A 27,870-nucleotide genomic window follows, 5' to 3' on the forward strand; every position below is an offset into this window, starting at 1 on the left:
ACTGAAGTACTATTGCTGAAATATGTCAGGCCCAATAGCCTGTGCAGTATCCGGTGCCTTCAGCCATTTCTTGATATTGTGTGGAGTGAATCGAAGACTGGCTGAAGACTGGCACCTGTGATGCTGGGGCTTCTGGAGGAGGCCAAGATGGATAATTTACTCAGCAGCTCTGGCTGAAGATTGTTACAAACACTACAGCCTGATCTTTTGCACTGATGTACTGGACTCCCCAGTCATTGAGGATGGGGATATTTGTGGAGCCTCCTCCTTCAGTGAGTTGTTTAATTCTCCACCACCGTTCACGCCTGGACATGGCAGAACTGCAGACTTGGATCTGATCAGCTGGTTCTGGGATCACTTAGCTCTGTCTATCCCTTGCTGCTTTTGCTGTTTCGCACACAAGTAGTTCTGTGTTGTAGCTTCGTCAGGTTGACACCTCATTTACAGGTATGCCTGTGCTGCTCCTGGCATGCCCTCCTGCACTCCTCATTGAACCAGGGATAATCCTCTGGCTTGGTGGTAATGGTGGAGTGGGGGATATGCCAGGCCATGAGGTTACAGATTGTGGTTGAGTACAATTCTGGTGCTGCTGTTGGTCCACAGCACCTCATGGATGCCCAGTCTGGAGTTGCTAGATCTTTACTACTCATCTGGCAGTGCAGCATTCCTTCAATACCGTCCCTCTGGCAGTGCCGCACTCCCTCAGTACAGCCCCTCTGGCAGTGCCGCACTCCCTCAGTACTGCCCCTCTGGCAGTGCGGCACTCCCTCAGTACTGCCCCTTTCACTGTGCAGCTCACCTTCAGTACTAACTCTCTGGCAGTGCCGCACTCCCTCAGTACAGCCCCTCTGGCAGTGTGGCACTCCCTCAGTTATGCCCCTTTGACAGTGCAGCTGTCCCTCAGTACTGACGCTCTGACACAAACCAAACATCTGGGCAGCACATTGGCACAGTGGTTAGCACTGCTGCCCCACAGTGCCCGGGTTCAATTCTGGCCTCAGGTGATTGTGGAATTTGCACATTCTCCCCCATGTGGGTTTCCTCCAGATGCTCCAGGTTCCTCCCACATTCCAATGATGTGCAGGTAGTTGGATTGGCCGTGCTAAATTACCTCTTGGTGTCAGGGTAATTAGTAGGATAAATGCATGGGGTTGTGGGGATAGGGCCTGGATGGGATTGTTGTCAGTACAGACTCGATGAACCAAATGGCCTCCTTCTGCACTGTAGGGATTTGATGATTCTATGATCCTCCCAGCACCAAAAGATGTCTGAGACACAGGCTCCCTGATCTCCAGCAATTTATTCCTCTTGATCTCGGCCAACAACCCCTTCCCCCACACTATGTTAATCCCCTCTCCCCCAGCACCTCCCTCCCTTTTGACTTGAAGTCAAAGCGAAGACACAGCTTTTACCAGAGAGAGTTTGAGTTACAGACAACACCACTATACCCGACCAGTGTCCCAGCTATCCCCATTTATAAGTGAAGAAATACCCATCACCTATTTAATCATGTAATTGCAATCAAATCTTAAAAATGTGATTGCCATTACATCTTAACTGTGTAATTATTATTAAATGTTAACACGATTGTGATTGTCATTAGATATTAACAAGTAATTGCAATTAAACCTTAACCGTGTGATTATCATGAAACATTAACTATGTAATTGCGATTAAAGCTTAACGCTGTGATTGTCATCTGATGTGGAGATGCTGGCGTTGGACAGGGGTAAACAGTAAGAAGTCTCACAAGACCAGGTTAAAGTCCAACAGGTTTATTTGGTAGCACAGCCACGAGCTTTCGGAGCGCTGCTCCTTCATCAGGTGAGTAGGATTTCAGTTCACAAACAGGCCATATAAAGACACAAACTCAATTTACAAAATAATGGTTGGAATGCGAGTCTTTACAGGTAATCAAGTCTTAAAGGTACAGACAGTGTGAGTGGAGAGAGCGTTAAGCACAGGTTAAAGAGATGTGTATTGTCTCCAGCCACGACAGTTAGTGAGATTTTGCAAGCCCAGGCAAGTCGTGGGGGTGACACATAGTGTGACATGAACCCACATGAGGACGGCCTCAATCGGGATCTTTGGGGTCAATTCTGGCATCAGGTCACTGTCTGCGTGGGTTTCCTCCGGGTGCTCCGGTTACCTCCCACAGTCCAAAGATGTGCAGGTTAGGTTGGCTGGCCATGCTAAATTGCCCCTTTGTGTTCGGGGGACTGTCAGGGTGAATACGTGGGATCATGGGGATAGGGCCTGGGTGGGATTGTTGTCGATGCAGGCATGATGAACTGAATGGCCTCCTGTAGTGTAGGGATTCTATGATGTGGACACAATGAGTCAATTGGGAGTCAGTGATTATGATTCCTACGGTCTGAGCAGATTTAAAAATTCAGCCCCAATAGAAAAACCACGGCTATTTATAGTTTAATTTACACAGTCACATATGTAGGTTCGCCATCAGTCACTGGCTGTCAGCTCGAGAAAATTAACGCTTCAATGATTGTCTCATCCGCTCCTCCCACTGATCTCTCTGGATTACTGATCAGGACGCGGGAGGTCACTGGGAAAGAGAAAAAAATCCATTGTTACAGAAAAAGGAAAACCCAGCAGACACAGAACACCCCCAACAAAACCCATCAGACCCACCAGAGCCCTGACACCCAAAAATGCAGAAAGCTGGAGGAGTTCAGGAAGCGTAGGGGTGAAATTAAAAGAAAAATTGGGAAAACAAAGAGAGTGCTTGGGGAAAAAATACTTCTAATTAAAATCGAGGAACATCCAAAGATGTTTTTTAAATACATAAAATCGAGGAACATCCAAAAATCGAGGGTCACAAAGGAAAGAGTTGGGTCTATCGCGGAGACCAAAACACTAACCTGTGTGAGGAAGCAGAGGATGTGGGAAGATTCTGAATGAATAATTCAGGAATCAGGGAGCCGATGGTAATACAATGATGTAGTTCAGGAAGAGGAGACTGAATGATGGGATGGGATAAACACTGCAAGAGAGCAACTATTAATGGGTTTAACATTTTTGAAAGTGGACAAATCACCAGGCTGCTGAAAGAAGCAAGGGAGGACGTTACAGAGGTTTGGGAATCAGAAACATTTCTCCCTGGTGACAGATGTGGTGAAAGAGGGTTGAAGGACTGAGTAATTATCCACCAGTTAGCTTAATATTGGTGGTGGGAAAATTATTGGAATCGATTTTGACGAACAGTGCAAAGCTTCATTTAGAAAGCCACAGATTAATCAAGGAAAGTTAGCATGGGCTTGTTCAGGAAAGCTCAGCTCAGACGAACCTGATTTGTTTGTGGAGGTGGGAAGTAGGGTTGCTGAGGGCTGTGTGGTGAGCTTTGGGATCTCCACGGCCCAGAACTTGGCCCCTTGCTTTCTATAGTTTATACAAATTATTTTGCTTCAAATGTAGGGAAAATGATGAAGAAGTTTAGAGATGTACAAATATTATCCATGTGGGTGACAGTGAGGAGAAAAGCCTCAGACTGCAGGAAGATAGAGATGGTCTGGGCAGCTGGGAAGAACAGTGGAAAATGGAATGCAATCCGGAGCAGTGAGAGGAGATGGATTTCGGGAGAATTAACAAGGCAAAGGGAATCCCCAATAAATGGGAGGATAATGAGTAATGTGGAGGAACAGGGAGACCAAGGAGGGATATGTCCACAGATTGGGAAAAGTGTCAGGACAGGTTAATAACATGATTAAGAAGGGACACAACATGTTTTCATTTATTCGCCAAGGTGCAGAATTTGGTCTTGCTAGAACTGTAAACAACACCAGATAGACGACAGCTGAAGCATTGCAAACAATCTGGTCAGCATATTACGCAAAAGATGTGATTGTACTGGAGAGAATGAAGAGGAGATTGTTTAATGTGGAGAGCTCTCCATTATCAGGCAGGGATTCAATGGGCTGAATGGCCCACTCCAAAGCACAGGTTTTTTAACATTCAATTGTTCCACCTATGAAACACTAACAAAACCCATGAGACCTCCAAACACCAGCTAAACCCATCAGACCCCCAAACACCAGCTAAACCCATCAGACCCCCAAACACCAACTCAATTCACCAGACCCCCAAACACCAGCTAAACCCATCAGACCGCCAAACACCAGCTAAACCCATCAGACCCCCAAACAGCAGCTAAACCCATCAGACCTCCAAACACCAGCTAAACCCATCAGACCCCCAAACACCAACTCAATTCATCATACCCCCAAACACCAGCTAAACCCATCAGACCCCCAAATGCCAGCTAAACCCATCAGAGCCCCAAACACCAGGAAAACCCATCAGACCCCCAGGCACCAGCTAAACCCATCAGACACCCCAAAACATCAGCAAAGCTTATAAGTTCTACTCCACACCCCAAACATTCAGCAAATGATCAGACTCATCACAAAACACGACTAATATTAAATCCTGTGGGAGTGACAGACCCTAGTGGCCAACTTCAGGGAAAACACTGGGAATTCCGACTTCCGAAGGAAATTGAGCAGCTTAGCAGAGGCTGTCCAGGGTGAGATGTTTCCGGGTGTCTCGACACCTCAACACCCACAATGTCTCCACCCTCAGACTGTACAGGAGCAGCCGTCTCCAGAAGACCAGTCTCAAAGCTCAGTGTTGGATTGGATGGGCTGCTCTTTAGTGACTATACAGCGAGAGACAGACACTGAGCTCACATCCCACCCACCAGACTGTACAGCTAAATCCAGCAGGAATATCCCAGTTCGAAGGGTCAGCTCCCAATATTTATCAATACAGTTCATACCTCAGGAATGCAATGAGGAGCTGGATGAGGAATTCCCACCATCAGAAGCTGTTAAAGGAAGGAGAGGTATTAAAAACTGTTCATTATCACAGAGACAGAGACTGTGGATGTGATAAAGAGAGAATGAGAGAGACAAAGAGAGACACAGAGAAAGAGGTTCTCACACACATACTGACGGTGACACACAGAAATACACTCACACACACACACACACACACACACACACACACATACACACACACACGGTGTTTGATGATCAGCTTACTCTTTGCAGGATTGTAGTCGCTCTTCCCTCTCCCTGTAAAACAAGGAATGTTCAGTGAGTGACGAGACTGAGAGAAAATCAGAGACAGAGGCTGGAACTCTCACTCGCACTGAGCCCCGACAACACAATTCTGAACCTTCACTCCCACCACAACCAGAGACCCTCACTCCCACCCTGACCCTGGACCCTCACTCCCACCCTGACCCTGGACCCTCACTCCCACCCTGACCCTGGATCCTTACTCTGACCTGATACCCTCACAGATACCCTGAACTCCATCCGCAATCTGAGACCCTTCCCACAATTCACAGACACTCCCCCTTTATTTTGAGCCCCTTATCCTCCCTGTCCCAACTCTGGGGCTCTTCCACCCACTCTGTGACCCCCCCACACCAACCTGAGACCCACAGCCTGAGCCACCCCCACCCTGGAATACTCTCCCACAATCCCTCCCCCCAGTGAGGAGCTGCTCTTTTCCCTCCAATTCCTACCTTTCTTGTTGTAGATGATGACAGCCACAATGATGAGAGCGATGAGCACGAGGACCCCGACCACAATCCCGACAGAAACAGCAACCTGGGAGCGAGACTTTGGTTCTGTTAGAGAGAGAATCAGAAAGATTGAGTGAATCAGGGAGAGGGAAAAGTGAGAGTCAGAGAGAGAATCAGAGAGACTGAGTGAATCAGGGAGAGGGAAAAGTGAGAGTCAGAGAGAGAATCAGAGAGACTGAGTGAATCAGGGAGAGGGAAAAGTGAGAATCAGAGAGAGAGAATGTGAGAGGGTGGGAGAGAATGAGAGAGGGAGAGAGAGCTCGCATCTAAGAATGAGTGAGGGAGTGAACGAGAGATAGAGAAAGCTCAGAGAGAGAGAATGAGAGAGTGAATCAGAGAGAAAGAAAGAGAAATGTGAGAGTGAGAATGAGAGAGGAAGAAAGAGAAATGAGAGAGTGAATCAGAGGGAGAGAGAGAATCAGGAAACACAGGATATACGACACAGAAACCGGCCATTCGGCCCATCCAGTTGATGCTGGTGTTAATGTTCTACTTGAGCTTCCTTCCATTTTTTCTTATCTAATTCGACCATATTAACTCTATTCCCCTCTCACTCATTTGCTTGTCTATCCTCCCCTTAAACTATACTGTTCAGTTCAGCCACTCCCTGTGGCAGCGAGCTCCACATTCTCATCACTCTTTGGGTGAAGAGGTTTCTCATGAATTCCCCATTGGGTTTCTTGTATTGATGGCCACTGGATATGCTCTTCCCACAAGAGGAACACTCTCATGTGTCCGCTCCATAAAAAACATTTCATAATTTTAAATCCTCGATTAGATCAACCCTCAGCCTTCTGTTTTCCCGAGAGCAGAGACCCAGCCGGTCAATCCTTTCCTGAGATGTCCACCCACTCATTTCTGGAATCATCTCTGTAAATTTTCTCTACACTCTCTCCCCTGACTCTATATCCTTTGTGTGAAATGGTGACCGGAACTGCACACGGTCTTTAAATGTGGTCTAACCAAGGTTTGGCAATAACGTCCCTGCTTTACAATTCTATTCCTCGAGAAGCAAAACCTGGTTTTCGATTGGATTTTGTTTATTGTCTAACCTGTAACTCTATGTTGACTGATTGGTGTATTTGTACATCAAGATCCCTTTGTTCCTCAACCCTCCCTATTCATCGTTAACTGAAAAATACCTCACGTTTATCTGTGCTGAACTTTATTCACCAACTATTTGTTCAAGTTTATTCATGTCCTTTTAATTTATTCCAGTTCTCCTCAATATCAAATAATTCCCCCAATTTGGTGTTATCTGCAAATTAAGAAATGGTGTTTTTGATTCCAATATCCAAGTTATGGAGTGTAAGTTGTGAATAGCAGTGATCCCAACACTGATCCTTGTGGAATGATGGAGGAACCCAGCACATCAGTGCAAAAGATAAAGCCGAAGTATTCGCAGCAACCTCCAGCCTGAAGTGTCGAGTGGATGATCCGTCTCGGCCTCCTCCAGTGGTCCCCAGCATCTCAGATACCAGTCTCCAGATCATTCGATTCACTTCACGTGATATCAAGAAACGGTTGGAGGCACTGGATACTGCAAAGGCAATGGGCCCTGATAACATTCCACCAATAGCATTGAAGACTTGTGCTCCAGAACTTGCCACTCCCCAAGCCAAGCTCTTCCAGTACAATTACAACACTGGCATCTACCCAACAATGTGGAAAATTGCCCAGGTATGCTCTGTACACAAAAAGCAGGACAAATCCAATCTGGCCAATTACCGCCCAATCAGTCTACTATCGATCACCAGTAAAGTGATGGAAGGGGTCATCGACAGTGCTATCATGCAGTACCTGCTCAGCGACGCCCAGTTTAGGTTTCGCCAGGGTCACTAAGCTCCTGACCTCATTGCAGCCTTGGTTCAAACATGGACAAAAGAGCTGAATTCCAGAGGTGAGGTGAGAGTGACAGCCCTTGACATCAAGGCCATATTTGACCGAGTGTGGCATCAAGGAGCCCGAGCAAAACTGGAATCAATGGGTATCAGGGGGAAAACTCTCCGCTGGTTGGAGTCAGACCTGGTACATAGGAAGATGGTTGTGGTTGTGGAGGGTCAGTCATCTCAGCTCCACGACATCTCTGCAGGAGTCCCTCAGGATTGTGTCCTCGGCCCAACAATCTTCAGCTGCTTCATCAGTGACCTTCCCTCCATCATAAGGTCGGAAGTGGGGATATTCGCCGATGATTGCACAATGTTCAGCACCATTCACGACTCCTCAGATACTGAAGCAGTCCATGTTCAAATGCAACAAGATCTGGACAATATCCAGGCTTGGGCTGACAAGTGGCAAATAACATTCGAGCCACACAAATTACAGGCAATGACCATCACCAATAAGAGACACTCTAACCACCACCCCTTAACATTCAGTGGTGTAACCATCACTGAATCCCCCACTGTCAACATCCTTGGGGTTACCATTGACCAGAAACTCAACTGGACTCACCACATAAACACAGTGGCTGCAAGACAGGTCAGAGGCCAGGAATACTGTGGCAAGTAACTCACCTCCTGACTCCCCAGAGCCTATTCACCATCTACAAGGCATAAGTCAGGAGTGTGATGGAATACTCCCCACTTACCTGGATGGGTGCAGCTGCAACAACACTCAAGAAGCTTGACACCATCCAGGACAAAGCAGCCCGCTTGACCCGTCCACCACCGGTGCTCAGTAGCAGCAGTGTGTACTGTCTACAAGATGCACTGCAGCAATTCACTGAAGATCCTTAGACAGCACCTTGCAAATACACGATCACTTCCATCTAGAAGGACAAGGGCAGCAGATAAATGGGAAGATCACCACCTGCAAGTTCCCCTCCAAACCACTCACTTGGAAATAGCCACTGACTTGGAAATATATCACCGTTCCTGCGTGGTCACTGGGTCAAAATCCTGGAATTCCCTCCCTAACAGCATTGTCACCATCACCTTCTCAAGGGCAACTGGGGATGGGCAATAAATGCTGGTCAGCCAGCGACACCCATGTCCCACGAATGAATTTAAAAAAAACATTTTCCACTTTCTGTCACTCCGAAAAACTCCCTTGACTCTCACTCTTTGCTTTCTGTCCCAAAGTCAGCGAGTGATCCATTCTGTCACTCATCCCCTAACTCCACATGCTTTCACCTTGTCAATCAGTCCATCACAAACACCCTTTTCTATTACATTTGAAAAATTATATGATATTATATCTATTACATTACCATTGTCTATTCCCTTTGTTACATCCTCAAAAAATCCACTAAGTGGAGTAAAACAAGATTTTCCATTTCAAAATCCATGCTGAATATTCATTGTTATAGTATTTGATTCTCGATTTTCATGAATTGTCTCCAATAGAAGGAATTCCATTATTTTTCTGAATACTGATCTTAATTTGACTGAAGTAAACTTCCAGGATGCACTGGGTCCTGTCCTACTCGACTATTTGATTTGATTTATTATTGTCACATGCATTGGTACACAGTGAAAAGTGTTGTTTCTTGGATATACTGGGCCCTGTCTATCCTCTAATAGTAAGAAGTCTCACAACACCAGGTTAAAGTCCAACAGGTTTATTTGGTAGCAAATACCATAAGCTTTCGGAGCAATGCTCCTTCGTCAGATGGAGTTGTCTCTGTCCATCTGACCACTCCATCTGACGAAGGAGCATTGCTCCGAAAGCTTATGGTATTTGCTACCAAATAAACCTGTTGGACTTTAACCTGGTGTTGTGCGACTTCTTACCCCACTGTAATATCCCAGGATACACTAGGCCCTGACCAACTAAAGGATCTCATGATACGCAGCGCCCTGACCCACTGTAATGTCCAATAATGCAATGGGTCCTGTACTCCCAGTTATTTCCCAGGATGCACCGGGCCCGGTCAGGCTGTAATATCCCAAGGTACACCCGGCCTTATCCATCCTGTAATATCCCACAAGACACTGGATCCTGTTGCACTGTAATACAGCAGGATACAGTGGGGTATGTTTCATGTCAAATCCATGGACACACAATTATTTCCATCAAAAGGTGGTGCCATGATATATAACACATTGGAGATTAATATTTATATTCCTCTCTGTATCCCGGGCCTCAGGCTGTCCTGGGCTGACAGCTCAGCACTGACCCTCCCTCCTGTGATCCTGGTCTGAGGCTGGGTCCTCTCTCACAGTGAGAAACAGTCTTACCGTAAATCACCACCAGTGTCTCCTTCATCCCGCTGTGTTCCACCCGACAGGAATACTCGGCCTGGTCCTCTGGATCAAACTCTACCCATTTCCGGATCTGGTAGGTGCTGTCGTGATTGGGTAAGATCCCACTGGACAGAGTCTCATCAATCACCACTCTGTTTCTCCACAGATTCACCTCGATGGCTTGAGGGTAAAACCCAGTGACGGCACAGGACAGCCGGTTAGAATCACCCAGACGGGTAAAGGACACGACGGGGGCAACTGAGAGAGAAAGAAAGAGGAGTCAAAACAGGAACCTCGAGATAGAGAGTCCCGGCATCACCCCCTTCACCGACTCTCACTCCCCCCTCACTCACCGACTCTCACTCCCCCCTCACTCACTGACCCTCACTCCCCCCTCACTCACCGACTCTCACTCCCCCCTCACTCACTGACTCCCACTCCCCCCTCACTCACTGACTCTCACTCCTCCCTCAATCACCGACTCTCACTCCCCCCTCACTCCCCCCCTCACTCCCCCCTCACTCACCGACTCTCACTCCCCCCTCACTCACTGACTCTCACTCCCCCCTCACTCACCGACTCTCACTCCCCCTCACTCACCGACTCTCACTCCCCCCTCCCTCATCGACTCTCACTCCCCCCTCACTCACCGACTCTCACTCCCCCCCACTCACCGACTCTCATCCCCCGCTCACTCACCGACTCTCACTCCCCCCTCACTCACCGACTCTCACCCCCCCCTCACTCACCGACTCTCACGACCCCCTCACTCACCGACTCTCACTCCCCCCTCACTCACCGACCCTCACTCCCCCCTCACTCACCGACTCTCAATTCTCTCTGTCCGTACTCCAGGTATTTTCTCAGCCACTCGATACACTCCACCTCCAGGAAATGTTTCCATTGCTGAATGTTGCCAGTCTGCCGGTCGCACCTGTTTTTGATGCCCTCCCCCCATGTGACCGGGGTCACCCACACCATGTGATCCTTGTCGAAGCTGAGAACATCATGTCCGTCCCACCCGTACTGGCTGAATCCACTCGTGGTCCCATCATCCCGCAGGTCACAGCCAGTCATTATCTGGCAGACATGGACCCCTGTGGATCAGAAACACAAACAGCCAATCAGAGACAGTCCAATGGGTGATCCTACCTGCACAGCCAATCAGAACCAGTCTCACTGGGCGATCTCATCCTACCAGCCAATAAACATCAACTACTCTGCCCCCTGCACCCGCCCCCCCCACCCCCCCACCCCCACACACACACACACACACACACACAGCCAATCAGAGCCAGTCTCCCTGGAAACAATCCCTCCACACATTCACAGCCAATCACATTTCCTGTCACATCTCCAATCGCAGCCAATCAATCTCTGGCTCTCGGTTCCTAATCCACTCTGGGTTTCCCCTCATTCCCACCTGGATCCCCGGGTGCTGGGAGAGTGAGCACTCACCTCCTGTCTGGTTGCTGCGGGACATGAGGAGCGGAATATCAGCTTTAAAATACATCTCCTACTCCTGTGCGAAGATCTTCTTCCGCTCCCAGGCTGCCGGACCCTCGCTCTCCACCATCCACTGCTCCCGGGGGATCAGCTCCCTCCGATCGCTGTCGTACATCACAAACTGGACACCGTCCACAGAACCGACAACCACAAACTCCGGGAAACCCGGGATCGGAGTCATTCCCGTGAAGAAATACCGGAGAGAGTGAGAGCCTGAAATAGAGAGAGAGAGAATTCAGGATAGACACCCTAAAAACACCAACACCCTCACACACACACACACACACACACACACAGAGATCAGGGCATCAACCCCAAAACACTGATTCCAAACCGAGAGCAAGGCCTCCACCCAGTCTGGCATTGCCCCTCTCACACCCCATCACTCATTGACCCAGGGTTAATGCCCCAGTACCCAGCCTGGCATTGCCCCTCTCACGCCCCATCACTCACTGACCCAGGGTTAATGCCCCAGTACCCAGCCTGGCATTGCCCCTCTCACGCCCCATCACTCACTGACCCAGGGTTAATGCCCCAGTACCCAGCCTGGCATTGCCCCTCTCACGCCCCATCACTCACTGACCCAGGGTTAATGCCCCAGTACCCAGCCTGGCATTGCCCCTCTCACACCCCATCAGTCACTGACCCAGGGTTAATGCCCCACTACCCAGCCTGGCATTGCCCCCCTCACACCCCATCACTCACCTGCAGACACCTCTCCACACAGAAAGACCAGCTCTATCAGTCCAATCATTGCTGCTTCCCTCATGTTGGGGCAATCATTTGGAGGAAACTCTTTTTCAAAGAAAGGCCATTTTCTCAACTCACTCCTTCGGTCTTTCCCTGTTCACACTGAGCCTCAATCTGATTGGACACAAAATAGGATTGAACACATCAGAATAAAGAGATTCAGTGAGTCATCAGTCTCCGGCAGAATCGACACAAACAGTTTGAGAAACTTCCTCAAAATTGAGAATTGTCCAATCAGCTAAATATAGTTGGTTATCTCACGGTGGCACAGTGGTCAGCACTGCTGCCTCACAGCGCCAGGGACCCGGGTTTAATTCCAGCCTTGGGTCACTGGCTGTGTGGAGTTTGCACATGCTCCCCGTGTGTACGTGGCTTTCCTCTGGGTGACCCAGTTTCCTCCCACACTCCAAAAATGGGTGGGTTCGGTGAATAGGCCATACCAAATTGCCCTTTAGTGTCCCAATATGTGTGCATCAGGGGATTAGCCATGGTCAATACGTGGGGTTGCAGTGGGAGGGCCAGGGTGAAGGTGCTCTGTCTGAGAGTTGGTGCTGACTCCATGGGCTGAATGGGCTCCTTCGATGATTCTGCCTTCATCAGTGGCCAGAGTGAATGAGCTGAAAGGAGTTTGATAGAGGGACAGAGGGAAGGACATTTGAGCTAACCATTCAATTAGATCACCGCTCATCTGAACTCCAGTTTCTGACAATAACCCATATCCTTAGATATCATTACCCAATAAAAATCTATCACTCTGACATTTTAAAGCTCTAATTGTTCACAGTTTTTGGTGGAGAGACTGGATGTGGATTCCAGACTACTGAATCATTTTAACATTATAAAAAGATCTCTCCTCAAAATTCTAAACTCTCTGGAATAAGAAACAAGTTTATACAACCCTTCAAACTTTATCCTTTAGTTTAAAAATCCTATCCTCGAAAGTGCATCTCCACTCAGAGATCCTTTATTGTCCATTGTCAGTGTTGTGGAGTTGGGGGTAATATTTTTGCATGAACAGAGGATTGGTTAATAAGAACATAAGAACAAGGAGCAGGAATAGGCCATCTGGCCCCTCGAGCCTGCTCCGCAATTCAATAAGATCATGGCTGCTCTTTTTGTGGGCTCAGCTCCAGTTACTCACCTGCTCACTGCAACTCTTTGACAAAGGGCTTTGACAGAGGGTCATCTGGACTCGAAACATCAACTCTCTTTTCTCTCCTTACAGATGCTGCCAGACCTACTGAGATTTTCCAGTGTTTTCTCTTTTGGCACTTTCACCCTTAATTCCTTCACTGTTCAAAAATGTATCTATCCTTGCCTTAAAAATATTCAATGAGGTAGCCTCAACTGCTTCACTGGGCAGGGAATTCCACAGATTCACAACCATTTGGGTGAAGAAGTTCCTCCTCAACTCAGTCCTAAATCTGCTCCATCCTATTTTGAGGCCATTCACCCCCACTCTTTGTTTTCTGTTAGTTTACCAATCCTCTATCCATGCTAATACATTATCCATTACACCGTGCACCTTTATCTTATGCAGCAGCATTTGGTGCGGCACCCTGTCAAATGCCTTCTGGAAATCAAGATCCACCACATCCACAGGTTCCCCATTGTCCACTGCGCATGTACTGTCCTCAAAGAATTCCACCAAATTAGTTAAACATGACCTGCCCTTCATGAACTCATGCTGCATCTACCCAATGGGGTAATTTACATCCAGATGTCAAATAGACAAGAAACACTGATTTGGCATAAATGGGCCATTTTCAAGTTGGCTGGCTCTGGCTAGTGGAGTGTCACCAGGATCAGTGCTCGGACAACCAGCCATTTACAATCTACATTCATGACTCAGACCAAGAAGATGGGTGTAGTGTATCTAAACTTGCAGCAGCTGCAAAGCTAGCTGGAAATGAGGAAGGATTAAGTTGGTTAGGATTGTATTCATTGGAGTCTAGAAGAATGAGGAGGATTGCACAGAAACCTATAAAATTCAAAGAGGCCTCTACAAGGTAGATCCAGGAAGGATGTTCCCAATGATGGGGGAGTCCAGAACCAGGGGTCGTGGTCTGAGGATACAAGGTAAAACATTGAGGACTGAGATGAGGAGAAATTTCTTCACCCAGAGAGTGGTAAGCCGATGGAATTCACTATTGCAGGAAACAGTTGGGGACAAAACATTGTATATTTTCAAGAAGGAGTTAGATATCGCATTTGGGGTGAAGGGGATCAAAGGATATGTGGGAAGGCTGGATTGAGTTGGAAAATCAGCCGTGATCATAATGAATGGCAGAGCAGGTTTGATGGGCTGAATGGCCTATTCCTCTTCCTATTTTCTGAGTTTCTATGAAATGCAAACTGTGTGAAGGAATAGAGAGCTGCAAAGAGATTTGGGCAAGTTAAGCGAATGGGCTGCAAGGTGGCAGATGGAGTGTAACGTGGGTCAGTGTGGGGTTACACTGTGTCTCCTGCCAGCACAATATGGCCTTCTGCGCATTCACACTGGTCCACACAGATATCACTCTGATTAACCCAGCCTGCCAGAAGGCCTTTAAATTGAAGTATGTCCATCCTTCAGTAACAGAATCCCACTTCGTTATACTGTACAAGGGAGTAATAAAGAGAGGGCGGAGTGAGAGACAGAGTCAGGGTAAGTTGTGGCTGTGAGACACAGGTTGTAAAATAAAATATTGGTTCCAGGAAACCTTGCAAAGTCTGTTTTTTACTTAAAAATGTTCTGTCAAAGAGACAGAAGATGCAATCTCACCTCTTGGTGATATTGGAGACAAGCACAGTATCAATCTAAAGTAAAGTTAAAGTTTATTTATTAGCCACAAGTAGGCTTACATTCACACTGCAATGAAGTTACTGTGAAAATTTCCCAGATGCCACACTTCGGCGTGTGTTCGGGTACACTGAGAGAGAATTCAGCATGGCCAATTCTGTAGGAGGAAACCAGAGCACCCAGAGGAAACCCACACAGACACAGGGAGAACGTGCAAACTCCACACAGACAGTGACCCAATCCGGGAATCAAACCCAGGTCCCTGGCACTGTGAGGCAGCAGTGCGAGCCACTGTGCCTCATTCCACCCTAATTTCACACTCAACCTCTCTGACCTATTGTAATCTCTGCAGGTTTCAGACAGAAATGCTTTTTGAAATGAATGATTTTCTGTTCGGGTATTTCTGAGACCAGGGCACATTTATTTACTTATTAATTCAGATGTAATGAAGTGAGACAGTTTTATCTGTGGGCCCAGTGAATGCACATTGCACAACACTTCTGTGTTTGAGGGGAAATGTTGCTTCCTATTTCACATGGTTAGAAATCACTAGAACTGCTCGTATGTGGCAGAGAACAGAGTTGCTGGAGGGGGGGTGGGGTGTCGGGGGGGAGGGGGTTTGGGGGGGTGGTGCTATTCAACTTTGCTAGCACGGATCGAAAAGTAGAACACTTATTAAAAATTAGAGACCTGTGCGTACTCCACAAGGAACAGACAAATTCTTCCAGGTAGAGTCATAGAATCTCTGCAGTGCAGAAAGAGGTCATTCAGCCCATCGATTCTCCAACAGAGCATCTTACCCAGTCCCTATACCCGTAACCCCACATATTTATTTGGCTAATTCCCCGAACCAATACATCTTGGGTCACTGAGGGGCAATTTAGCCTGGCCAATCCTAACCAGTGGGAGGAAACTGGATCACCCAGACGAAACCCACACGGACATGGGGAGGACGTGCAAACTCCACACAGGCAGTCACCCGAGGCTAGAATTGAACCCTGGTCCCTGGCACTGTGGGGGACAGCAATGCAGGTGCCAAAGTGCCCACCCTTCAATATGCAATCAGGAAAGCAAATGGTACCTTGATGTTGCAAAGGGATTGGAGAACAGAAAAAAGAATTCTTGTCACAAATGTAAAGACTTTTGCTAACACCACACCTGCAATTCTGTGCAGATGTTTTCCAGGCAGATGTACAGAGTACGTTTCCTTCTCCGAATCTTGGAGCAATCGGGATTTTCAAATGAGGAAAAGTTGAGCAGGTTGGGATTTATTCATTGGAGTTTAGAAAAATGAGAGGTAATCTCACTGAAACATTAGATTCTGATAGGGATTGATAAGGTAGATACTGAAAGATTCTTTCTGTTCGTGAGCAATAAAACATGAGGGCACAGCCTCAGGATAAGAGGTGAATCATTTAAGATGAGGAAAATTTTCTTCACTGAAAGGATTGTGAATCTTTGGGATTCTCTACCCCAGGGAATTGTGGATGCATCATTACTGAATATATTGAAGACAGACAGATTTGTGGTGTCTCAGCGAATGGAGGTGCACAGAGAGTAGGAGTGAAAATGGAGATGAGGTAGAAAATCAGCTCTGATTGTGTTGAATGATGGAACAGGCGCAAGAGGATGAAGGGATTATTCCTTCTGTTATCTCTCATGTTCTTTCCTGACTGAGGATTAATATCTCACCCTGGCACTTCCAACTCACAACTCATCACCCACAGAAATCACTGCACACAGAGGGACCAGCACTATCAGCACCTCTGTGATGTTGTCCCTCATTGTGTGAGCTGTGTCCTGTATTGATACTGTCTCTCAGTCTGTGAGCTGTGTCCTGTATTAATACTGTACCTCTCAGTGTGTGAGCTGTGTCCTGTACTGATCCTGTCCCTCTCAGTGTGTGAGCTGTGTCCTGTACTGATCCTGTCCCTCTCAGTGTGTGAGCTCTGTGCTGTACTTGATTTGAAAAAGGTAATAGGTGATAAGGCAGAGTGAAATTGAAAGGTAAAATGGTGCACAAAGAAACAGTATTTGGAGATTTGATGCTTGGATCAGAGTAGGGAAATTTGAATGTTTGGGAGAAAGTCGAAAGGAAGAAACAAATAGTGCGAGATCACGGAGATGTGAGACCAAAGATTAGATGATTGAATCAGGATGAAGAAATGGATCTCGCTGCTTTTCAGAAATGGGCCGTTGATGTCTGGTTGGTGGAATATCAGAAGCAGGTTAGAAAAAAGAAATTGAACACTGTCGCTGCAAGAGTGGGTCAGAGGTTGGGAATTTGGTGGAGAGTAACTCAGCTCCTCGGCAAAATGCTATTTAGGAAGTCGGTGCAGACTCGATGGGCCGAATGGCCTCCTTCTGCACGACAAGGATTCTATGGTTGAGTTTATTCAGACAACAACTGAAGAGAGGGAGAGGGGAGGGGGAGATTGTTGATGTTCTGTGAATTCCGTGTTGAAGTTGGAAGATTCTGGGTGAACTGAGGCAGTTTGATGCTGTTGTCCGGATTGTAACCGCGGGGAGACAGACCTGGGGCAATGCCATTGAGATGATGGAAAATGAGCTGCGGGATTGACTGTTGTCGGAAAGAGAGAAAGTTAAAATAAGTTTCAAATCGAAACAGTGACTGAAGCGGATCCTCGGCTTCCGGGTGGGAGAAATTAAACAGGAAAATTCCAGTGAAATAGAAATTAGAGTGAGTGAAAGGAAATTCAGCTTGTGTCCCCAGAATTGAGAAAATAAAACAAGTTACACTTTTTAGGTTGAGAAAGTTTGTAGAAGTTTTGGAATTGAAACACACTCTGTTGGAAACTCCGCCCTCTGTCGTTTCAATGTAACAATCTTCAATGTTTCCTTTTCTGTTATTTGTGAAACGCGGTTTTCCCTTAATTTCAACAACAGACATTCGTGAAGTGAGAAGATGTGATGGAATTTATTTTATCCCCTTTTAAAAGGCACGTGCTACATTTGTCAGGTTGAAAAGATCCAGAGTGAAACTTGAAGTGATGTGAGAAAGAATTGTGTGTACAGATGTGTGTGTGTAAACTCCCTGTTAGTGAATGAGGAAAGGCTGTGTGAATGCTCTGTGTTGCTGTTCCTTCAGACCGGCTCCAACTCTGATGTGTTTTCCTGAAAGTGGTTAGGTCTAAAGGGGAAATAACAGTTAAAAGTTTTGAAACTGGAAACTTGTTGCCGCTCCAATGAAACTCTATTGAAGCTGGTGAAGCATGTGGGATTTCTAATCCAGATACAAATTCACATCTGTCAGAGTGGAGTCGTTTCTTAAATTTTGGCGGTGTAATTTCGAATTGAGGAGCGGAATTTAAGGCGATTGTTGGTGGATTATCCTTGTGTTTAAAATCTCCATAAAACTCACCCTGGGGAACAATCGGGACTGTATCTTCTGATCTATTTTGCTCCAAGGTTTTTATTCGGAAATATCCAGTTTGAAATGGTGAATCCACAAGACTTGAAGAAATATCTTTGTTCTGCTGAAACCGCCATTACTCTGAGAACATTGTAACCCAGTCTCTTTTTGAAATCGCGGTGATAATGATTCCTTCACCGAACGTGTTCTAATTTAGAATTAACCCATTCAGCTCCGAGCAGGATGAGCCTTTTCTGTTTTATAAACACACACACATCCGCACAGGTAACAATTGTGTCCAATAATTCAAAGTGTAACAATATTTCCAACAGTGACAAGAATTGGAAACTTAGCTGCAGATACCAATTTGTACAAAGACTTTGATATTTCAAAGATATTTGTGATTTGCCAAGACAGAGTGCTTGGGAATGGGAGATCTTGACTTGAGCACACTATCCAATGGAGTTTTTATTTAAGTATTTTATCAGTGTCACAAGTCGGCTTACATTAACACTGCAATTAAGTTACTGTGAAAATCCCCGAGTCGCTACACTCAGGCACCTGTTGAGGGAGAATTTAGCATGGTCAATGCACCTCACCAGCACATCTTTTGGACTGTGGGAGGAAACCCACACAGACACGGACAGAACGTGTCTCAACCTCTTATATACCTCTATTAGGTGTCCTCTCATCCTAAATCTCCTCTCCACCCACACAGGCAGTGACCCAAGCCGGGAATCGAACCTGGGTCCTTGGTGCTGCCCCATTGCACTCACTTAAAGAAACATGAAAAAGGGGCAGAAGAAATTGGAATTCACAAATTCATCACATGTGAATTAATATTTTAAAATGCTTGAGGAGAAATTTGCTGGGATTTAAAATACACTTTTGCTCCTTTCTATGAATGTTCAGAAGTAAACTATACATGGGGCTTTCTCAATTTGAGATTATTTGAAAAATGTATCATTTAATCTTCTGCTGAAGTAATGAGATGTCACCGAAGATAAGGAGCAAACATGTTAGTGCCAGAAATCAAATTCAAAGTCAAAAAATTATATTTGACTGTCAACATTATCCAGGGCTCCCTGTTGAGGTAGGATGGAAAATAATGGGATGTTTGTCCAAGGAGAGTGATTGAGAGAGAGATGTAGTGTTAGGAAACATACACATTGCACACATATTAGCATCATCATGGGTGTAATCTGGTATTGAGATATATTTCACAGAAAGGAAAATAGTTTAGACTGGTAATTTGCTGACTTACTCTTGGTGATGTTTGTGCCCTTGTATAGAGGAAGGTTTCTAACCAGCTCATAAGATTTTTAGACAGAATGCGTTCTCTCAAAAGACAGAACACAAGTAAAGAGTTAAATGATTCTTACAACAAGCTAACAAAAATCGTTTACACATATGTAAATGCAGAATCAGAATCAAACAAGTAGTTATGATTTCAAAACATATATATTGATATTTTAGTCATATAGAAACATAGAAACACAGAAAATCTACAGCACAAAACAGGCCCTTCGGCCCCACAAGTTGTGCTGAACATATCCCTACCTTTTAGGCCTACCTATAACCCTCCATCCTATTAAGTCCCATGTACTCATCCAGGAGTCTCTTAAAAGACCCTATTGAGTTTGCCTCCACCAACACTGACGGCAGCTGATTCCACTCGCCCACCACCCTGTGTGAAAAGCTTCCCCCTAACATTTCCCCTGTACCTACCCCCCAGCACCTTAAACCTGTGTCCTCTCATAGCAGCCATTTCCACCCTGGGAAAAAGCCTCTGAGAGTCCACCCGATCTATGCCTCTCAACCTCTTATATACCTCTATTAGGTCTCCTCTCATCCTACGTCTCTCCAAGAAGAAAAGACCGAGCTCCCTCAGCCTATCCTCATAAGGCATGCCACTCAATCCAGACAACATCCTTGTAAATCTCCTCTCCACCCTTTCAATCTTTTCCACATCCTTCCTGTAATGAGGTGACCAGAACTGAGCACAGTACTCCAAGTGGGGTCTGACGAGGGTCTTATATAGCTGCATCATTATCACCGGACTCCTCAACTCAATCCATCAATTGATAAAGGCCAGCACACCATATGCCTTCTTGACCACCTCCTCCACCTGCGGGGCCAATTTTAGAGTCCTATGGACCCGGACCCCAACGTCCTTCTGATCCTCTACCGTACTAAGTCTTTCCCTTCATATTGTACTCCTTCATCCCATTCGACCTGCCAAAATGGACCACTACGCATTTATCTGGGTTGAAGTCCATCTGCCACTTCTCCACCCAGTCTTGCATCCTATCTATGTCCCTCTGTAACTTCTGACATCCCTCCAGACTATTCACAACCCCACCAACCTTCGTGTCATCGGCAAACTTACCAACCCATCCCTCCACTTCCTCATCCAGGTCATTTATGAAAATGACAAACGGCAAGGGTCCCAGAACAGATCCCTGGGGCACACCACTGGTGACCGACCTCCAATTAGAAAAAGACCCATCTATACCCACTCTCTGCCTCCTTTGGGCAAGCCAGTTCTGGATCCACAGGGCAGCAGCCCCTTGAATCCCATGCCCTCTCACTTTTTCGAGAAGCCTTGCATGGGGGACCTTATCGAACGCCTTGCTAAAATCCATATAAACCACATCTACCGCTTTCCCTTCGTCAATGTGTTTAGTCACATTTTCAAAGAACTCCACCAGGCTCGGAAGAAACGATCTGCCTTTGACAAAGGCATCTGAGTATTCTTGAGCATACTAAACCTCTCTAAATGCTCATAAATCCTGTCCCTCAGGATCTTCTCCATCAGCTTACCAACCACTGAGGTTAGACTCACCGGTCGATAATTTCCTGGACTATCTCTATTCCCCTTCTTGAAAATAGGAACCACATCCACAATCCTCCGGCACCGCTCCCATCTCCATCGACGACGCAAAGATCATCGCCAGAGGCTCTGCAATCTCTTCCCTCGCCTCCCACAGTAACCTGGGGTACATCCCATCCAGACCCGGCGACTTATCTATCTTGATGCCATTCAAAGATTTCAGCATAACCTCTTTGTTGAAGTCCACAAACTCAATCTTTTCAGTCCACCGCAGGCCCACAGTACATCCACCCATGTCCTTCTCCTCTGAGAAAACCGAGGCAAAATACTCATTAAGCACCTCTGCCATTTCTACTGGTTCCGTACTGATTTTCCCGCCTTCACCTTTGATAGGCCCTATTCCGATATCTTAAATGTATTATTCACATCAGCCAAAGCGAGCTCCCGCAAGTTATGATGGTAAAGGCGAATATTTTAAAACCAAAGGCCTGGGAACCTAATAATTAGAAAAATTCACATCAGAAAGTTTCATAACTCAAACAATATTATGAATAAGGTTCAGTCACTGTCCACACAGAATAGATATGTTCCTGGACATGGGATCACATGTCTAGCCATCTTGGCAGTGAGTTGGTGGGAACATCCACTTTCACCTCTGCAGTAGTGTCTATCGTAACCTGGCAACAGTGAAGTAGCTTCAGCCAAGAAGAGAGTTAGCGTCCGGATTTAATGGATGAATGAGATACCATTATTCTGGAAGGCACAATGCAGTTGGCTGAGGTACTTGACAGAGATTTATATTTATGTGCATACACAATTTAATTGATTTTAATGTCAGGTGGGAATGATTGATAAGAAAAAAACTATAATTGATCTGTTTTTGATTGTATATGCCAGATCTATTGAAGAGGTTTTGTCACTCTGCAACAGAGCTACTTAATCCTTTGGTGGTCTCCAGGCAGCTGCTTGTTTTTCTTTTAAATAAATGTTATGTCTTTATACAGAGATATCTGCCTCGTGAGTTTTGTATTGTCTATAGTTTAAGATTGCACCGGTCATCTTGAAATACCCCACAACACCTTGTCCATGATAGTTTAGAATAAAATAACAATTGACAGGCTGGTCACTATGAAAGGCCATGGGACCATGCAGTGGGGTGTAAGCAAAGACCCCACAACAGGACCCCTGTCTCCCCTTCCCTGCCACTCCCCCCCTCCCCATTGCCCAGAAATAATGTTAGGATCTGAATGCGAGTGTGATTGGATGAGTGTCATTCTGTTACGTGTGAAGGAGGAACTATACGATCAGTGAGGAGAAGCTTCAGTCTGAGTGAGACAGAGAGCAAAGGAGTAAATTTGGGAATGTGGTTCCAAGTGGAAATTTAACTCGGAAATCTTTTGCACGTTCAGTTTTCGAGTAAAGGCCAAATTCTGACCTAAAACCAGCAGCCTTCAAGTAAGTTAAATAGCCCAGCTGCCCCGGGCTGTCTGTCGGTGTGTATCTTCTGTGAAAACTATTGTTGGAAGGTGAAAACAGAAGTAAAAGTCAGCAAGCACACCCACAGTACCCCTGCAATGGCCATTTTACAGGTATATCTCAAATCTCTCTCTCTCCCTGACTGTGGAATTCAGGCAAGTCAGCAAGGAATGCACCTGAAAAGAAAACTGGGAAGCTTCACCACCAAACTACAGAACACTGGATTCACAAAACCGACTCTTCACCTGCTGAAGCCAACTCCACTGGGAGCTTGAATCGCAACGGCTGCACCGCTCAATCAGACTCAACTCACAGCTTTTGCTTCTCAGACCACACCGCTACTCTGAACAGGCGGCACAGGGACACATCCACAGGCCGCATTGGACACAGCATCTTATTTGGCCAAATCTAGAGAGATCTACCCAGCAGACACCCCATCTCCTGGGTCTGGGCAGCACAGTGGTTAGCACTGCTGCCACACAGCGCCAGGGACCTGGGTTCAATTCCGGCTTGAGCAACTGTCTGTGCCGAGTCTGCACGTTCTCCCCGTGTCTGCGTGGGTTTTCTCCGGGTGCTCTGGTTTCCTCCCACATTCCAAAAGTTGTGCTGTTTAGGTGCACTGGAAATGCTAAATTCTCCCTCAGTGTAACTGAACAGGCGCCAGAGGATTTTCACAGTAAACCTCATTGCAACGTTAACGTAAGTCTACTTGTGACACTAATAAATAAACTGGAAACTTTAACTTTTGTTCAGCACCCTCTATCCCGCTTCCCCGCCCCCCCCCCCCCCCCGCCCCACCTCCCGCCCCCTCACCCCAACCATTTGCAAACCCCAAGGCAGCTCTGTCGAAGAGGATGCAGCAGTGGGGCAAGGCTACAGTGATACAGATGAAATGGGTACATGAACATTGCACAGTCTTCACCTCGATCCTGCTGGGTCATTTCCAAAGGCATTTAAGAGACAACCACATTGCTGTGGGTCTGGAGTCACATGTAGGGCAGACCAGGTAAGGACAGCAGATTTCCATCCTTCAAGGACATTAGTGAACAAGATGGGTTTTTACAACAGTCGGCAATGGCTTCGTGATCATCATTAGACTTTATTTTTGATTGAGTTCAATTTCCATCCTCTACCATAATGGGATTCAACCCAGATTCCCAGAGCTTTATCCTGTGTCTCTGGATTCCTATCCAGTGACAATACCTCGACACTGTCAGCAGCCCAAACTCCATGTGGAAGTACCGGGCATGTATCACACAGCTTGATGTGTGGTGGGTTATCAAAATCAGGAATTACTGCTTGGGGAGGTGGAACTGGATAGGAACACAAAGGTCACCTTCCTGCATCTTCCAGATTTTAATCTGGAATGAGAGGCTGGAATGGCAAAAGATCATTGTGATCCAGCTAAAGAGATGTGCAAAGAACTGATTTAATCTTCACTAATAATACTATGAGGTGATTTTTTTTCTAAAGTCCATGCACACATATTCACTAAATGTTCCCATCACCGTCTGTTACCACCGCTTGATGTGCATTCCTGACCTTGCAAAGGTCCCTCTGCTGTGAGAGCAGAGAGGACTGTCACTCAGCCTCTGCTGTTCTCAGCCAGCCTCTCTGGCCCAAACACAGCACCCCGTCCCCAGCTACTGTCGGGACCAGTGGCCTATTGTGACCCTCTCGCCTGCTTGGACCGATCTACTCTAGCAATTCCCCCCTCCCCCCCAACCTCCTCGGACAGATCGACCTCGTGATGCCTCTTCCCACCACAATAGCCAGCCCAAACCACCCCCTGCCCTCCCCCCACCATGGCCAGCCCGGTGCATGCCACTCCCTCCCCCACTGATCGCTGTGACACAGTAGCTCCTCCCCTCCCCCCACCCCTCCAACCCACCCCACCAGCATCATCATTTGGACGCTTGGTCTGGCCCTATCCACAATAAGCCCTGCCCCCTCAGGCCCCACCTTCTGATGCCCAGTTGGCAGTGCCAGGGTGCCAGACTGGCACTGCCCAAGGGGCACCCTCCCTGCCAGCTACTGCTGGCGGGGAGCCACAAGGCCTCTATTTCTACCAGTGAGGCCATTACATCTGGTCCCCATTGGTGGGGGCCAGCTGTGATTCTCGCTGGAGAGAATCTCTCCCGGTGAGGCCACAGAGGAAAGTGAACCCAGACGATAACGTCCCAGGCTCATGAATTCAATGCAAAAGATATGTAAATTTTATTTAAATGATTTATTCAGCCTTGCCCCGGAAATGGATGCGAGGCTGACCTCGCCGGATGTCTGGTGTGGGTAAGATCGCAACAGGGGAGAAATCGGGCGTGAACCTGATTTCTCGACTTGCTCACGATATTACCGACTCACCCCGACCATCAGCCAGTGGGGCACAAAGGGAAGATCACCTCCCTCGACAGGATCAACAGAGTGAAAGTGTTAATGATCATACAGAAGCTGCTATGAGGGAAACCACTGGCCTCTATTAAAGCTTCCCAGATAAGCGTCAAGGCCAAGACACAAGGAAGGAAAGCCTAGAATAGAGGTTCATTTATTAACAAAGGCTATTAGACTGAAAGAGTTCATTCAATTAGACATCTGGACATGGGAGAGGTATTTGATATCTACAAACCCAGACTCAAGCTAGGATGTTACAGATAACTTGTAACAACATGAATTCATAGAATCATAGAATCCTTACAGTGCAGAAGGAGGCCATTTGGCCCATCGAGTCTGCACCGACCACAATCCCACCAGGCCCTATTCCTGTCACACCACATATTTATCCTGCTAATCCCCCTGACATTAGGGTCAATTTATCATGGTCAATCAACCTAACCCGCACATCTTTGGACTGTGGGCGGAAACCGGAGCACCCGGAGGAAACCCACACAGGCACAGGGAGAATGTGCAAACTCCACACAGACAGTGACCCGAGGCCGGAATTGAACCCTGGCTCGGGTGTAGTGAGGCAGCAGTGCTAACCACTGTGCCACCGTGCTGCCCCACTGTGCCACCTCTATTAGGTCAGCTAACATGATTAAATCTTCATGCTAATTGGATATTATAATTGTTATAATCCAGGTCAGAAACTCCAAGGTATTTTATGAAGTCAGCCTGAACCATAAGTTTTACACTTTGAATTTGGCTGGGGGAAGCATGAGATGTTTCACTTCAGCTATGATTTAAATGACCCACTAGGGAGCTTTAATCAAACAAAGTTTCTTTAAGAATACAGTTAACAAATAGAATGAAAATGTGCAATAACCTTTACTATTACAAACAAGAAAAAACATAACCATGATATTGTATAAACCTTAACAACGAAATACACTGTTCCAATACAACAAACATCCTTATAAACATACACCTGCCTCAGGTTTAGCACAGAAAATAAGAATACTCACGCGGTTTTGCAGCTCAGCAATGCCTGCTGTGAATTAGTCCTTTGGATAGAATTGAAACTCTGGCGTCTCAGCCTTGTAACTTCCAGCAGACGTTGAGGTAGAGATAAAGCCACTGCTGGCCTCTAGCTATTAACCAGCAAACCACTGACAGCAAGGTTTTCACTCCAGGAAGGCAAGAAAAACTGCTTCCAACAAAGCAGAATTTCTAATAACAGGGAGAGAGGCACGGAAATACCGCCTTTCAGTCTGAAGTCCAAACACCTTCCAACTAAAAAAGCAGCCAGCAGCCCAAACCACTTGTCACCTGACCTATCAATCATTCTTCCCTCTAACAATTGAAAAGGGTTGCAAACTCGTAAAGCTCCAGGACATCACAGTAGGCCCAGATTAAGAATAAACAAAACCCCATTTAAACCATTTAGGCAGCAATAAAAGGACACCTAAGCACAAAAGTTGGCAACAATGAAAAAAAACAGCTGCCGACAAACTGCAGAAAACATGATTTAAATAATACATTTCTGAAAGGCACAGTAGTGTCACATAGTTAAACAGGCATGCAACGGTGGTGATTGGTGTTTAACATTTGTATCATATGCATGTTGTAACCTGAATCAATAATTGTGAGTGGATAGAGATAGCTCCCATACCTTGATTGGTATGTTAGTTACTTGTAATCGTGTCTGCAAGTATAACTGCTTGTGCAATTCTGAATTCTGTACTCTGGCTGCATTTCTGGGATCCTTGCTATATAGCTCGCATATCGAACAGATGTCTGATTTGGTTTGGCTACATCAAGGGAAAAAAGTTGTAACAACTTGAAAAGGCTGATCACCAAAAAGCCCCACAACACAGGGCAGATCAGAGTAGCTTAAACAATGTAACTCCAGATAGAGCAATGCCTGAGAGCCCATCACCTCTAGAATCTGCACAGGGTAAACAAGGCAGATCAGAATAGCTTAAACAGTGCAGCTCCTGATAGAGCAATGCCTGACAACCCATAACCTCTAGAATCAGTGCAGGGTAAACAATGAATCGCCTGAAGAAGGAGCAGCGATACAAAAGCTCGTGATCCCAAATAAACCTCTTGGACTTTAACTTGGTGTTGTGAGACTTCTTACTCCAGAATCTGTGCAGGGTAAACAGGTCAGGTCAGAACAGCTTCAAAAGTGCAGCTCCAGATAGAGCAATTCCTGACAAACTATTGCCACAGTTCCGTTCACAGAGAGTCACATATGCAGTGTTTAAATCAGTCAGTCGCTGTCATTTCAATTAAATCTTCCCAGATTCTCTCATCCTCTCTGCCGCTGATCTCGGGGCTGGTGTCCCTGGATTACAAACCGGACACTGAGGATGAGAAAGAAATACATTGCTATAGAGTGAGGCAATCCCAGCAGAAGTGGAACACCCCCAACAAAACCCCTCAGATCCACCCAACTCCCACATATACCAGAAGCAAAATCCATCAGACCCCTAACACCTAATACTGCAGAAACCTGGAATCGTACAGAGAGTGTAGGGGTGAAATTAAAAGAGAAACCAGGAAAGTAAAGTGAGAGCATGAAAAATGCTGCCAAGAAAATATCAAGAAACCTCCAAGGATGTTCTCTAAGTACATGAAGAGAAAAGGAGAAGGAAAGGGTAGAGTCTGTTGGAGACCAATAAGATTGTCCATGTGAGAGGGTGGAGAATGTGGTGAGATTGTGAAGGCAACAGTGGCGTAGTGGTGATATTGCTGGGTTAGTATTCCTGAGGCCTGGAATAATGTTATTGGAGGACATGGGTTCAAATCCCAGAACGGCAGCTGGTGGGATGTGAATTCAATTAATAAAATCTGAAATTATGGGTGGCACGGTAGCACAGTGGTTAGCACTGCAGCTTCACAGCTCCAGGGACCTGGGTTCGATTCCGGGCTTGGGTCACTGTCTGTGTGGAGTTTGCACATTCTCCTCGTGTCTGC

The 27,870-nt window shown here is 46.4% G+C and overlaps 1 protein-coding gene and 1 pseudogene across 2 annotated transcripts in view; both read right to left on the minus strand.

Annotated features, from left to right (window-relative positions):
- Positions 1-1,761: 1,761 nt before the first annotated feature.
- On the minus strand, positions 1,762-18,251 carry LOC144496941 (class I histocompatibility antigen, F10 alpha chain-like; annotated as a pseudogene). Its single transcript, XR_013498475.1, has 9 exons — positions 18,216-18,251; positions 12,007-12,165; positions 11,254-11,514; positions 10,620-10,892; positions 9,790-10,053; positions 5,549-5,653; positions 5,058-5,090; positions 4,793-4,840; positions 1,762-2,563 (listed from the first exon to the last, which is right to left on the minus strand). The product of XR_013498475.1 is annotated as a class I histocompatibility antigen, F10 alpha chain-like (transcript).
- A 7,506-nt stretch (positions 18,252-25,757) lies between these two features.
- Positions 25,758-27,870, minus strand: part of LOC144496921 (class I histocompatibility antigen, F10 alpha chain-like) — a 37,229-nt gene continuing 35,116 nt past the window's right edge. The window contains exon 8 of the mRNA XM_078217541.1: positions 25,758-27,257. The gene's annotated coding sequence lies outside the window, so the exon portion shown is untranslated. The remainder of the gene's footprint in view (positions 27,258-27,870) is intronic.

The sequence above is a fragment of the Mustelus asterias genome, chromosome 8 (genome assembly GCF_964213995.1).
Source record: "Mustelus asterias chromosome 8, sMusAst1.hap1.1, whole genome shotgun sequence".
Taxonomy (NCBI): domain Eukaryota; kingdom Metazoa; phylum Chordata; class Chondrichthyes; order Carcharhiniformes; family Triakidae; genus Mustelus; species Mustelus asterias.